We start from the raw sequence: 12,209 nt of genomic DNA on the forward strand, positions 1-12,209 counted from the left end.
CTTTGGCGATTCAAATAATACTTCCTATCTGTCGGTTCATTATAGCCGATCTATGGCCGCAGCAGACGATTTATGTCAGGAGGCGGTGACCGACGTGTGACTCTGCTCCGTTGGATCTGAGACTTCACGTGATTTGTCAACTAATCCTGCCTGTCATTTTCCTGCTCTGCTTTGCAGTATATTATTTTAGGTAAGTAAACAAAATAATCTTCGTTGTTGATTTAGTAGTTTAACGAACCATCGATTATGTTTTTAATATCCAATTCGATATCATTTTCAAATGCACTCTTCAAGACTTGATGGGTGATTGTTAACGTTTGTTGGTTATTTCTGACTGCAACAAGAACTTTTTTTGTTCTTCTTTCTTTCTTATTATTTAAAAAAACTTTCAGTGTAGTTTTTTTTTTTTTTTTTTTTTTTTTTTTTGAAATTTTAGGAGACGAGAATTTTATTAATTTTTATCCCTTCGTGTAAAATGTTTCCCATGGATATAACCACTTTACGATTATTTTAAGAAATATTACCATTAATTACATGTTATTTGATTACAAGTATAAATTTGTTGGATCTTTTTCGGTATTTTTTTTTCCCTTGCACTTAATGCCGTTATATTAGGTTTGAGTTGTGTATCACTGAGAAAAGAGGGATTGGTTTACTAATTTAATAGCAGAGAATTTTCTCAGCTGAAACCATTTATAAAGAAGTTATTTAAATTAATTATTTTTCAAGCTACGTCATATTCATTTATCTTAGTTATTGCTTAAATTAAGGTTGTTTTAAAATAATTATTTCAGCAAAAAATAATGCATTATTATTTGTTACGTAACTGGACATTCTAGCATACTTCTAAATATTAAAAAAACTGACGTACATAGGAACCGTAGAAATTTAGACGAAAAAAAAAACTAAATCAAATAATTCATTCGGGAATGAATATGTGGGTTAGACGTGTTTACAACTATAACTACTGTAGGAATAATGTCAACTATAAGAATATGCATGAAAAAACTACAACCACTCGCAGCTGCAGCTAGTCTTTCTGGTTGTCTTATACAGAATAGATTCAATACCGATTTTCGAAGGGATGTGGTCGCTGTTAGAGAGTTTACTGTATATAGAAATTGTATAGCTCTTAAAAGTTGAACTTATCCTCTAACTGGTTGGTATGAAATATAAAAAAAAATTACATAAATACGTATATAAATAGTAAAATAACATTCTAATTGCACATGAATAAATTATCTTTATTTGGCTTTGTGAATGAATGTTCTGTAACAGCATACGTAAATAATTTTAGTGCAGAAACCCACATACTGGGTAGGTAATTTTATTCTAACAATCTGTCCTTTATCATAACTCTTTAAATGCTATGAACTCAAGTATAAATTCCAAAAAATCATCCATTATTTTGAATCCATGGATGAACTCGGAAACAGTTTCACTCTGAACAATTAACCCATTTATAAGCTCTAACAAATATAGCAGACTATGAATCCATGTAATGTGAGCTCTGCTACAGTATGGACTATGAATCCATATGCGTTCGTACATAACCAATCAGTATTCGCCCATGGATTTATAAATGGATATGACTGATAATAAGAACATAGAAATTAGAAATTGAACAGGAAACATAGAAAGAAGACTTTTTTACCTTTCTTTATCAGATCCGTTCTTCGACCTTGAATGTTTCCTTGAATATAGTAACTTTCATTTACATTTATTAACAAATTTAGTTATATCTTTAGAGTCAACTGTTGTAAACTCGAAAGCTAAGAAAAGGATAATGGTAATGTTTTCGTGGTAACGCGGGAATAAATCCTTATTTTTTCAAAAAAATTGTAGCTGGAGATTATTGCTTATAATCTGGGAGGGGGGAGAAGAAAAGAAAAAGGAAAAAATGGCGGTCATTTTCTTGGGTTGGAAAAGATTCACAAAAACTGAAACTTTGGTTTCAAAAATTTAGGGTAGCATTTCGAGTAAAGACCAAATTAGTGACCGTTATTTGATTAGAATCGGATAATTCATAGGAAATTTTCTTCTGAAGAACTGTTGAACTCCATATTTTATAAAAACGCTTAAGAATTCTGCGCGTTAGGTTTGAAAATGCTCAGTCAAATAACTATGATTTTCTTTTTGGGCGACAGTGCGCCCTCACAAATTCCATTCTCGTCGAGCGGTTTCCAGCGAAATCAAATGCAACGGTTTTTAACCATTTCTGTTCATCATTTTTGGCATTTGTAGACTACTTTCTCTTCCTTGGAGTGAATTTTCATTTTAAGGAAGCAATTTAATTTTAATAGCATTAAAGAGATTCTGAAAATTGTAACAAGAGACTTACGCAGCATTACAAAAGATGAATTTTTCAAAGCAGTTAAGCAGCGGCATGAACCTGCCTGTACTGAACAGGCCAGAAGTAAGAATGCTTTTTTCAGCTTTCGATTTTGTTCGAACTCAATCCAAAAATATTGTAAACCCACAATATATGGAACATGAAAGCACCGAATATTTTCGCACTCCAAACGTGAAAGCACTGAATATTTTCGCACATTTATTCGGTGCTTTCATGTTTGGAAATATAGTTTAATTTCGATGTTATTAAATCAAATTAGTTCAGATAAAATAAATATATTTTGCATCGGAAGCTTTAAATTTATTTACGGAACGCGTGGTTTATCGCAATAAATAGATGACATGCACAAATTCAGTGTTGAAAGAGATTGAATTTGTTTCAAAGATTTAGAGCAGTTTTATCAGATTCAGGCTGTCTACTGCATACACGTGATATTTGGCAGTTTCATCGATAGCATTTTCTTTATCAAGATTGTAGTATTGAGTTACAAAGATAAACTGTGCCTTCTGCAGAAGCTGTGTAGTTTTCGTATAGGAGAAAACTGAATTTATCTCACCTAAAAGTTAATACGATTTCGCATTAAATCCATTTATTAAATCTTGTATTCCTTTAAAGATCGGAAAAAGTTGCATAGTTACTAAACCGTTGTAAATTTTACGACGCTGCATCTTTATTTCTAAATTTTATACAAAAAACTTAACATATTAAGTAAAATTATTGCTAATAAACTGTTATTCATTATTGTGCAGTAAGTTTGGAATAATTAATAACCGGGAAAAATAAAACACCTTCTCTGTGGGTATATGTAGAAATCGTATAATGCTTTCAGTTGTGATCATAAATTTTAGAACTGCACTAATTTTAGAACTAAGCACTAGCTTTTAAGTAAAATAGTCTGGGCTTACATATTACTGAGTCTCAGGTATTAATTATTGCATACAGGATCTTTGAACCCAAAAAATGTTGAATCTGGAGCCAGCTTGTTGTGTCATTTTGTTGAAAGCATATTCATCCACATTTAAGGTACTCAACAATCCTAGTTTGAAGGGGACTGTACTATTTTATTGCTGAGTCACGTCGTTTAAATATTCTGCATCTGCCCAACATTTCTACTAGTTCCCTTTCATCAGTCAGTTGCTCAAAGCATTCTTAAACATCCTTAACTTGGAAAAAAATTTATAGTAACAGTATCAATCAGAACTATAGAAATATGCTGATCAACATAAGCGAGAAAAGGACCTATTGTCAATGTGTCTTACGAGTTGAAATACTGGCACAACTTAAAAAAGGGTTTCTAGGTAAACGTGTTTGAAGTTTTCCGTAGTTTTGAAATGCTTGATCAAATATCGCTGCAATTACCCAAAACCCTGCAATATTTCCAAAAATTGCAATAATGGCATGTTTAGCTGATATACTAAGGAAAAAACATTACTAAAAGGCGTCGTAGAAGTTCAGTTAATAATAATAATAAAATGGTATAAAATTAATGTTATTTAATAATAAATTTCATCAAATTGTGTTATTGTTCTCATTTTTTTACATTACACTGAATTATACTGGAAATTTATGGTTCATAATAATGAAAAATATTAAAGACAAGCAATTAAATTAATTACGTTACGACGCTGTGACATATACTACAACATTCTAAAACTACATTATTGATGTTTCAGTTCTGTATCATTAATCAAACAGCCCAAAAAAATTTTTTTTAAAAGTTCATTTCCCAAGAATAGCCTATATTTAGGTAACCTTCAAAATAGAGCCTATTTTTATGATTCAAATTTTAGACTGTTGCAAAATGATGAATAAAAGAACGCTTCTCAATTCGCATAAAACACATTAGAGATAGTTGCTGTTTCCAAAACATTGCAAATAACGGTATGATTTGAGATAAACTTCAACAAATGAGTTAAATCACTGAGCAGCTTTGGCACAATCCAAGAAGGGTCAGTATTGAGTGCTCCCGTCAAGCACCTCTACGCGAGACATTAAGTAATATAACAGGGAAACTACTGCCGTTTCTTATGCGGTGCTGCACTGAAATATGTTCCAGTGCTACTGCCGTAAGGAAGACAATTTTACAATACTGGGAAGCGGTCACAACTCAAAATTCTCACTTTTCGATTGTGCCAGCATTGCAGCTCAATAACGACTTGATTCCTCTTAAATATTGCGTTTGTTCCATAATATTAGTTTCAATTCTTTGTTATTTTTGGTTTCAGCGTGCTGTATAATGATTAAATTTTATTCATGTAGTAGAGCATTTATGTGTGCCTTGGGAGGATGAAAGAATATTTTGTATTATGAATAGCATGTAATTTAAGACCACCTTGGGAATCGATGAAAGCTGGAGTATAAAATAAAAGGTACTTTTCCGTTTCGCCGGCGCAAATCTCGCCAAGCAGACTTTATTGGCGACAACATACAGTATACACATAAAAAATATTAAAAAAATTTTAGTTCTAAGAATTCTTTTCTTGAAGGCATAAACATTTTAATATCGCTTGAAACTTTATAAAAAGACAATAAATTTGTAAAAAGACATTAATTTAAGAATTTACTATGCTTTCAATTTAAGAATTTACTATGCTTTCATGGTTCAACATCCTGATTCGCCGGTTCATATCACGTGACCCCAAGCGATCTCATCTCACGTAAACTACTCTACAAAAATCTAATGCTCTCAGTAATTATCTACATTAATTTCAAGTTAAAACTTAATTTGGAACACAAGTTTAAATGCAAGAAATATTTCAATGCGTACGAATAGCTTACTCATAAATTATGTAAAAGTGCAGTGCTTTACTTCGCTAATGCATTCTCATTAGAATTGATGAATTTAACCCTTGACTTTGCCTTTTCTATATTTTCGGCTTCCGGTAAGCCCTGTGATTGCATCCTATTTGACTTAATTACCGAAAATGGCCTTAGACATAAAACTGAACTATCTGATAAAAATTCTATGTAATTATATGCCAGTATTGAAAGAAACAATCAATCTGATAAGAAAACGCTGCGACTTGTTTTGAAAATGAGGCGTAAACGGTTACCAGCGAGAATATTCCGTTTGACATCGGTTGTACTATTATTGGCGACTTTATCGCTTGCGCCGGCAAAACGGAAAAGTACCAAATAAAATTGTACCATGCCATGAAAGATATAAGTTTATAACAACGGATTAAAAAATTAAATACACACACACACACACACACACAAAAAAAAAAAAAAAAAAAGCAGGCGTACCGAGCTAATAAGTTTCTCTTGTAACAATTAACACCAATTTAAGGTGACGCTCAGCTGTCCTGAAACAAAGCAAATTCAAAAGTTCGTGAAGGAGATCTCACAGCTAATTATTATACCCGAGTCTTGCTGTCGCAATGAAGCAGAGGGTGCTACTTCCTTGAACTTCAAAATATTACACGTTCCATCATAAAATTAAATATTGTTTCTTTAACTCCGGCCGAAAAACTTACATTAATGAATCTCCTTTGAATCGGGATAAATTGTAATAATTCCATGAAGAATTTGCTATCGCAGACTGGGAATAGTCAAAGAACGGATTTGGTATATTTCAAATATGAGTTTCGTAGAAATACAAACCAGTCTTCGAAAAGGCATATGATAAAAAAAAAATCCTACTTTAAAATGCATACAATGATGATTAGTCGAAAAAGAGGATTACGGGTTTTGATTAGAAATGATAAGATTGACAGAGGATTATCGAAAATGAGAAATGACTGTAATTATTCCCGTTATATTTTATTCCTTCGTGTATTATTTGCATGTGCCTGAGAGGTTTTCGCACCCCTCTACAGAAATATTATCATGCTTACAGACTATATTATATCATACGACATTCAATGATGCAAATCAGTTTTTGCAGCAGCACACTTTGAAATTCAATCTGACATCTAAGTTGGGAACCCCGGCTAAAACTGGTGATTATGGAATTAGCAAGTTAAACTAACAAATACTTTGGCATGTATTATTTCAAACAAATTTGTATTTAAGTTTTCATTACGACATATTTTCAAAAATTAGGATTGTTTTAATATTCCTCTTTTTTATGTATTCGTTATTTTTCCATTCAACATCATAGCAAAGAAATGAATAACAGAGTACCAATAAATGCTGCACTTTTTACGTTTTGGGGGGAAGGGGGGATTAAAAAGTCCGTTTCTTTCACTGCATCTAGAATATTCAATGTGATAAATGAACGCATTTGTATTGAATGAACTAAGGTGAGCTTAGGGAACTAAGTTGAACAAAGGTCATTCAATGAACTAAGGCATTAGAGAAATAAAACGTTCTGATATTCTGAAACAAAAAGAGTTTTGCAAATGTTTAAGCAATTTTAAGAAATTTATGTTAGGTGAAATTGCGTGAAAAACAAAGCTATTCGTAATATCATACTCGTGTGAATGCAATCGCAAAAATCTGGGTGTTTATTAAAAAAAAAAGTGTACGCTATCCATCACCATGATAGGAGGAATCAACTAGGTCTTGGCCTTCGAAACTTCATGAAGAAGCTAATATGCCCGCGGGATGAAAAGCTTACAGACCCTTGTTTAAAGTCATGCCTCTGAGACGAGGGTTTAAATTATTTGAGAACCGCAAAGCGTATGAGGACTATCTGCCTAAGGAGAGGCATGTGTTCGTGGAAGGCTCTCTAAGAGAAACAGGCTCGAATTCATATTGCATATGATTTTAGTTTGATTTATTTGATTATAAAAAAGCACACGAGGGCTATCTGCCTAAGAGGAGGGATAGCTTCGTAAAGGAAACTGGCTACACTGGATAAACCATGAAAACTGCTATACAGTCAGCCCTGGTATCGAACTCAGGTCAATCTAGAAGTGAGCAGAGACTTTTACCTCTAGGCTGCTGGTAGGAGCTCGTCACAAATAGGGTAAACAATCATGCTTTAGCATGAAAGGAAACTACGTAATGATTACTTGCTGAACCTCATGAGTTCGAACAGTGCTGCAATATAGTGTTCTGTTCTGAAACTACGCAGTTAAGTACATTTTGTTGTTGTTGTTGTTTAAGACTATAGGAAAATTCTAATAATTTGCTTAAAAACTTGATCAGCTATTTTTATTGACGATATTGAATTAAACTTGCAGCATATGGTTGGGCGATCGAAGTCCAGAAGTGCTTTAAAAATGTTCATCCCTTATTTCTCGCCGAGTGATTCCTAGCATAGCAGCTGACTCCGTTAGTGTTAACATAATACAGTCAAAAGTATGGGAGACACCAGTGATGTATCATGGGTCAACTGGTTATGTCCTCCCATACTAACTAATCCTGAAAAAAAATTGCAAGCTTTATAAGAAATTACAAGAAAAGGTTGAGGAAATGGGGAACTGAAGCTCTCCAAAGGATCTAGAGTTTACCTATTGTGAAATATCGTGCAATCCCACCGTACACCTATCATCCAGTATTTATTAAAAATAATGATTTAGGGCGTAAAGAAATTAAATATGGTTTCAATGCATTTGAAATTCACAAATTAAGAACATCTGTTTGTAACAAAAATAACATATGCTAAGTATATGTTATTTTTGTTGGTGTCTTTTATACATAATAAATATACCAAGTACTGGGAACACAATGTTATAATGAATTGCAATAATAATACGAAAGAGGTGTTCATGGATTCAAATCGTTTGAGAATAATATAAAAAAACACATGATTTGGAATGCAAAAATTGGGAATAAGAAAATAATTTTAACAAGAAAACAGCACAATTTAAAAAAATGGTATGCTGGAGTAGATTATTACAGTTTATAAAGTTACAAGTGGAATTCTTTTGAACATATTTACAAAATTTAAACGTTCATTAAATTTAGGCAATTGAAGAACTTGACTAAGATCTAGGCCGTTGGAGTCGAGTTTTTGTGTGGTGGAACATATCGAGTACATACTAGTAAGTTTTTCTTACATAATCTTGTTTAAGACCACTTCCCGAAAGGAAGGTGGTTTACTGTTGGCGGGTTTTCCAAAATACGTGTATTTGACTTATTTTAACCCTTGGTGATCTAGTTACTTCAACCCTATAGGGTCGCGTGACTTTAAAGTTGCTGAATATTCATCCAAGCAGATAACAAAACATGATAGAATGTTTTCATCACATAAAACATGGTGTCTGACGTAAATGGTTATAATTCATTCTGAATGTTTTCTAAATTTGCACTATAACGGTCCATTCCATAATTCAGCGTGTTATTTTTGTTCTTTTCTCTTCCTACATTCATTTTATTATTTTTTTTTTTTTCTCATCATGTGTAAGCAGGAAATAACTTATGGGCTACAGATGAAATACCCTATATTTCCATGCGTAAACCAAGAATGTTTAGCATATTCTTTACTGCTGAAGCTTGAAATCGGCTTAGATTCGAGTTCAAAATGATATACAAATAATTTGATGGCGAAAATATCATAGGCCTTTATCACTGACAAAATATTATATTTATTTAATCTTTGTATACATTATTCAAATTTCTTAATATCGCTCTCCGACTCGGAATTTTCTGGGGATTTTCCGAATTTTTTACTTAAAACAAATCCAGATGAATGACATCGTACTCGTTTCGTCATTAAATTTAGTATAATCTTTAGGTCTGTTCACAGACTTGCTCAGCAAAACTGATAACTTTTAATTAAAAGTCAGCAGAATAACATATCTTTTAATGTCCGGGAATCTTTCAAACCCTTAACGGTTTCGTTCATTTTCCTTTAGTCATTGCTCTTTCTTAATTACTTCAGTTTTCTTATCAAAGTTGTGGAGGTAATTGCTTTAATTTGCAAAGGTACTCCGGAAGTCTGGGAATCTTTCGTTACATAGAAGAAATGATGAATCATGTTTTACTCCTCGCATATATTTATTTACTCCTCGCTCATTACTTCCTCGTAAAACGAATTCGCTTCTCAGAGAAAAGGAAAAGAGCTTTGCGACTGCTTGAGAAAGATTTTCACGGTTGGTAACGAAAAGTAAAAGTTACTATGCTATTACCAAACTGCCAAATGATGCGCGTGCTCCAGAATTGGGAGAACTGAGAAAGAAAAACTGTGTAAGCACTGAAAGTGCCTTTTCTTTCTAAACTGCGTTTAATTTTTGGTCCCTAAGTGTTTTTCTTTACTCTTTAAATGTGTTATTCATGAATGCCTTTAATTAAAATTCCTCTACATGAATATATTCATCTTCAAACATCCAAGTTTCACATACAGCAATAAAATATATATTTGCACTTGTGACATCATCAAAATATTGTGTATTTTTGTCTACCTTTGAGACTTTACTGTGACTGAACCCCAATTCTAATTTAAAAAAAAATTCATTTTGTAATGGTCTTCTTTAACTGTCAAATAAGCCATAATAAAAAAACTATAGGTTTTGGAGGTATTGAGATACAAGCATTCTATTAAGACATGTTTTGCATCATTAATTTTTTTATTTTTTATTTATTTATTATTATTATTTTTTTTTATTTTTGTCCCTGAGACCATTATAGAGAAATGTTCTATTTAAAAAGGGGGGAGGGGAAATGTTTTATCCGTTAGAATTTAACGACTTTGAAAAATCAGAGAATGAGACTTTTCAAAAGAGAATATATACAGGTTCTAAAGCTTTGGAACTTAATGATTCATGGAATGCTGATAAATGGAAACTTGCACTGACGATTTTAGATAAAATACATAGGCATTACAGGAGCACATAAAATAGCTTACCTTTCAGATACATGTAATACTGAATTACCTATTACTAAGTCTGCTCCAGAGGTCTCCAACATTATACTGTAGAATTCTGATAATCAGAAAATGCTTTATCCATAATCTGCGCATAATTTTGGATGCAAACAAAAAACTTCCGTGTCTTAAATTCAACATGGTGACAAATTTATGAACAATTTGGGTTATTTGTATATGCAAATGAATTTTCTTAGCAAAAACACATTCTATTAGAAACATAATTTGGTTGAAAAAGTTAATTTTATTAATTAGTTTATTTAGCTTTTTCTGTTTAAAATAGGGTAGTTCTTTTTTTTTTTAATTGATATAATTAAACAAAAACCAAATTGTGAGTGTGCAAATTCTTTGTTCAGATAAATCTCTATTTTTGAATGTACATTTTGTCATTTCTTTAAATTAATTTTGAATTTATGTAATAAATATCTATAAAGAATTTATTTCTCTCTTTTTTTTTTTTTTTTTTCCCCACTTTTTCAGCCAAAGGGGTGGTATCCCAGAAGGTTATTAGTCTCAAAACTCCATTTTTTTTATAAACAACGAATCACTCTTAAAATTGTTGCCACTAAATATTATCGCCCTGTATTATATTTAAAGAAAATAAATAATGAAGAATCTCCATGAATATATGTGTTTTTCACCATGCGAAAAAGACAACGTACCTGGATCCATATTTTGAATAACGTAATCCTCCACCGGAATATTAGCACCTCGAAGCCCGAATTTTGAATTTGTGTTATTATCTATTTCAGTTTTTGTAAAACTTTAATGAATTTTTGATTAACAAAATCAACTATTTCAAAGCGAGCAATGGCAACACTACAAAAAAAAAAAAAAAAAAAAAACATTATTTCCAGCGCGTGAGACTGTCTATCGAAAATTCTAAAGATATGCTGTTTTTAAGTTTTTGTGATATTGGTGTTGAATTGAATTTTATGTGGATTATGTGCGAAGAACATGACATTTAATAAATAAAGGTAACACGCAAAACGTTACAAAACCGTCCATTTGGGCGTATATATTTTTCTCCAAAACCAAAGTTGAAGGTGAATTGGCCCTTAACTTCAGCTCGTCTGATAACTAAGTTACACAACGAATTATTCGTACCTTTAGCGACATATGTAGCTGAATGTATAGGGTGATATTAAATTCAACTACTACTCGAATTTTTAATTTTGGCCTAATTGTTACACCAAAATCTTACTTCGCATCTTCAGAATCTTCCTAAACGACGGATGGGCCTTTTATTGTGGGGTAGGGGAGTATACGGTAATAGAAAATGACAGAATGAATATTCAGAAAATGATACGCTTGAATGTTTTTTAAGCATACATTGGTTGCCATCAATAAATCCAGGCAAGTCAAGCGAATTTCATAATTTGCGTGGTTTTATTATAGGCGAATTTTGATAATGCTACTAAAATGCAGTCTTGAATTGTCCTGACTCTCTATATTAGAGTGTGATCCGGATTTTCAACAAATCATCGTTTCGAATGAACCAATAAAAATTACTACAGTTATATACAGAAGTAATAACATGCTATATCAAATGACATGGTCTATAACGTATTTTGGCGTAATTTGAAAACAGTAATGCTCATGTGACTGTAACCTTTATCATTTAAAATTTTGTCATGATTGAATCATAAGCTTTATTAGTCGCATTCTTTGGTTATATTTTTAAAGCTTGCTTAAAGCTTATGTATATCTTGCAGACGATTACAAAGATGTAACGAAAAACGATGTAAGCGTAGGTCTCATTTTTCATTAGGTGAAATAGGCTTTTATTTTACAAGTAAAAGCACAAAAACTGAATCTTTAAAATAGACTTATTAAAGAACGTATTTTATAGTATTTTGAGTATTTTCATCGATAGCATTTTTTGCTTTTTCATTTGCTTTTATTTCTTCAGACAATTTTTATTTTGTCTCATTAATTCAAACACTCTTAAGGTTTTCTCTTACATTCAAATTTTTATACAGTGCTCTAAATTAACTTTCCTGAAATATGGTACCCTGTTTATAACGTATGTGAATTTAAATTATTCCAATTAACCTCTCTGATGTTACTAAACTTATATGGATTTAGTTGTTCTCACTTTTC

The 12,209-nt window shown here is 31.9% G+C and overlaps 1 protein-coding gene across 1 annotated transcript in view; it reads left to right on the top strand.

Annotated features, from left to right (window-relative positions):
- Window positions 1-12,209, top strand: part of LOC118180900 (high affinity copper uptake protein 1-like) — a 122,595-nt gene continuing 110,386 nt past the window's right edge. Inside the window, exon 1 of the mRNA XM_035349973.2 lies at window positions 1-190. The gene's annotated coding sequence lies outside the window, so the exon portion shown is untranslated. The remainder of the gene's footprint in view (window positions 191-12,209) is intronic.

The sequence above is a fragment of the Stegodyphus dumicola genome, chromosome 1 (genome assembly GCF_044657685.1).
Source record: "Stegodyphus dumicola isolate Sdum_Otavi_A_Nest chromosome 1, ASM4465768v1".
NCBI lineage: Eukaryota > Metazoa > Arthropoda > Arachnida > Araneae > Eresidae > Stegodyphus > Stegodyphus dumicola.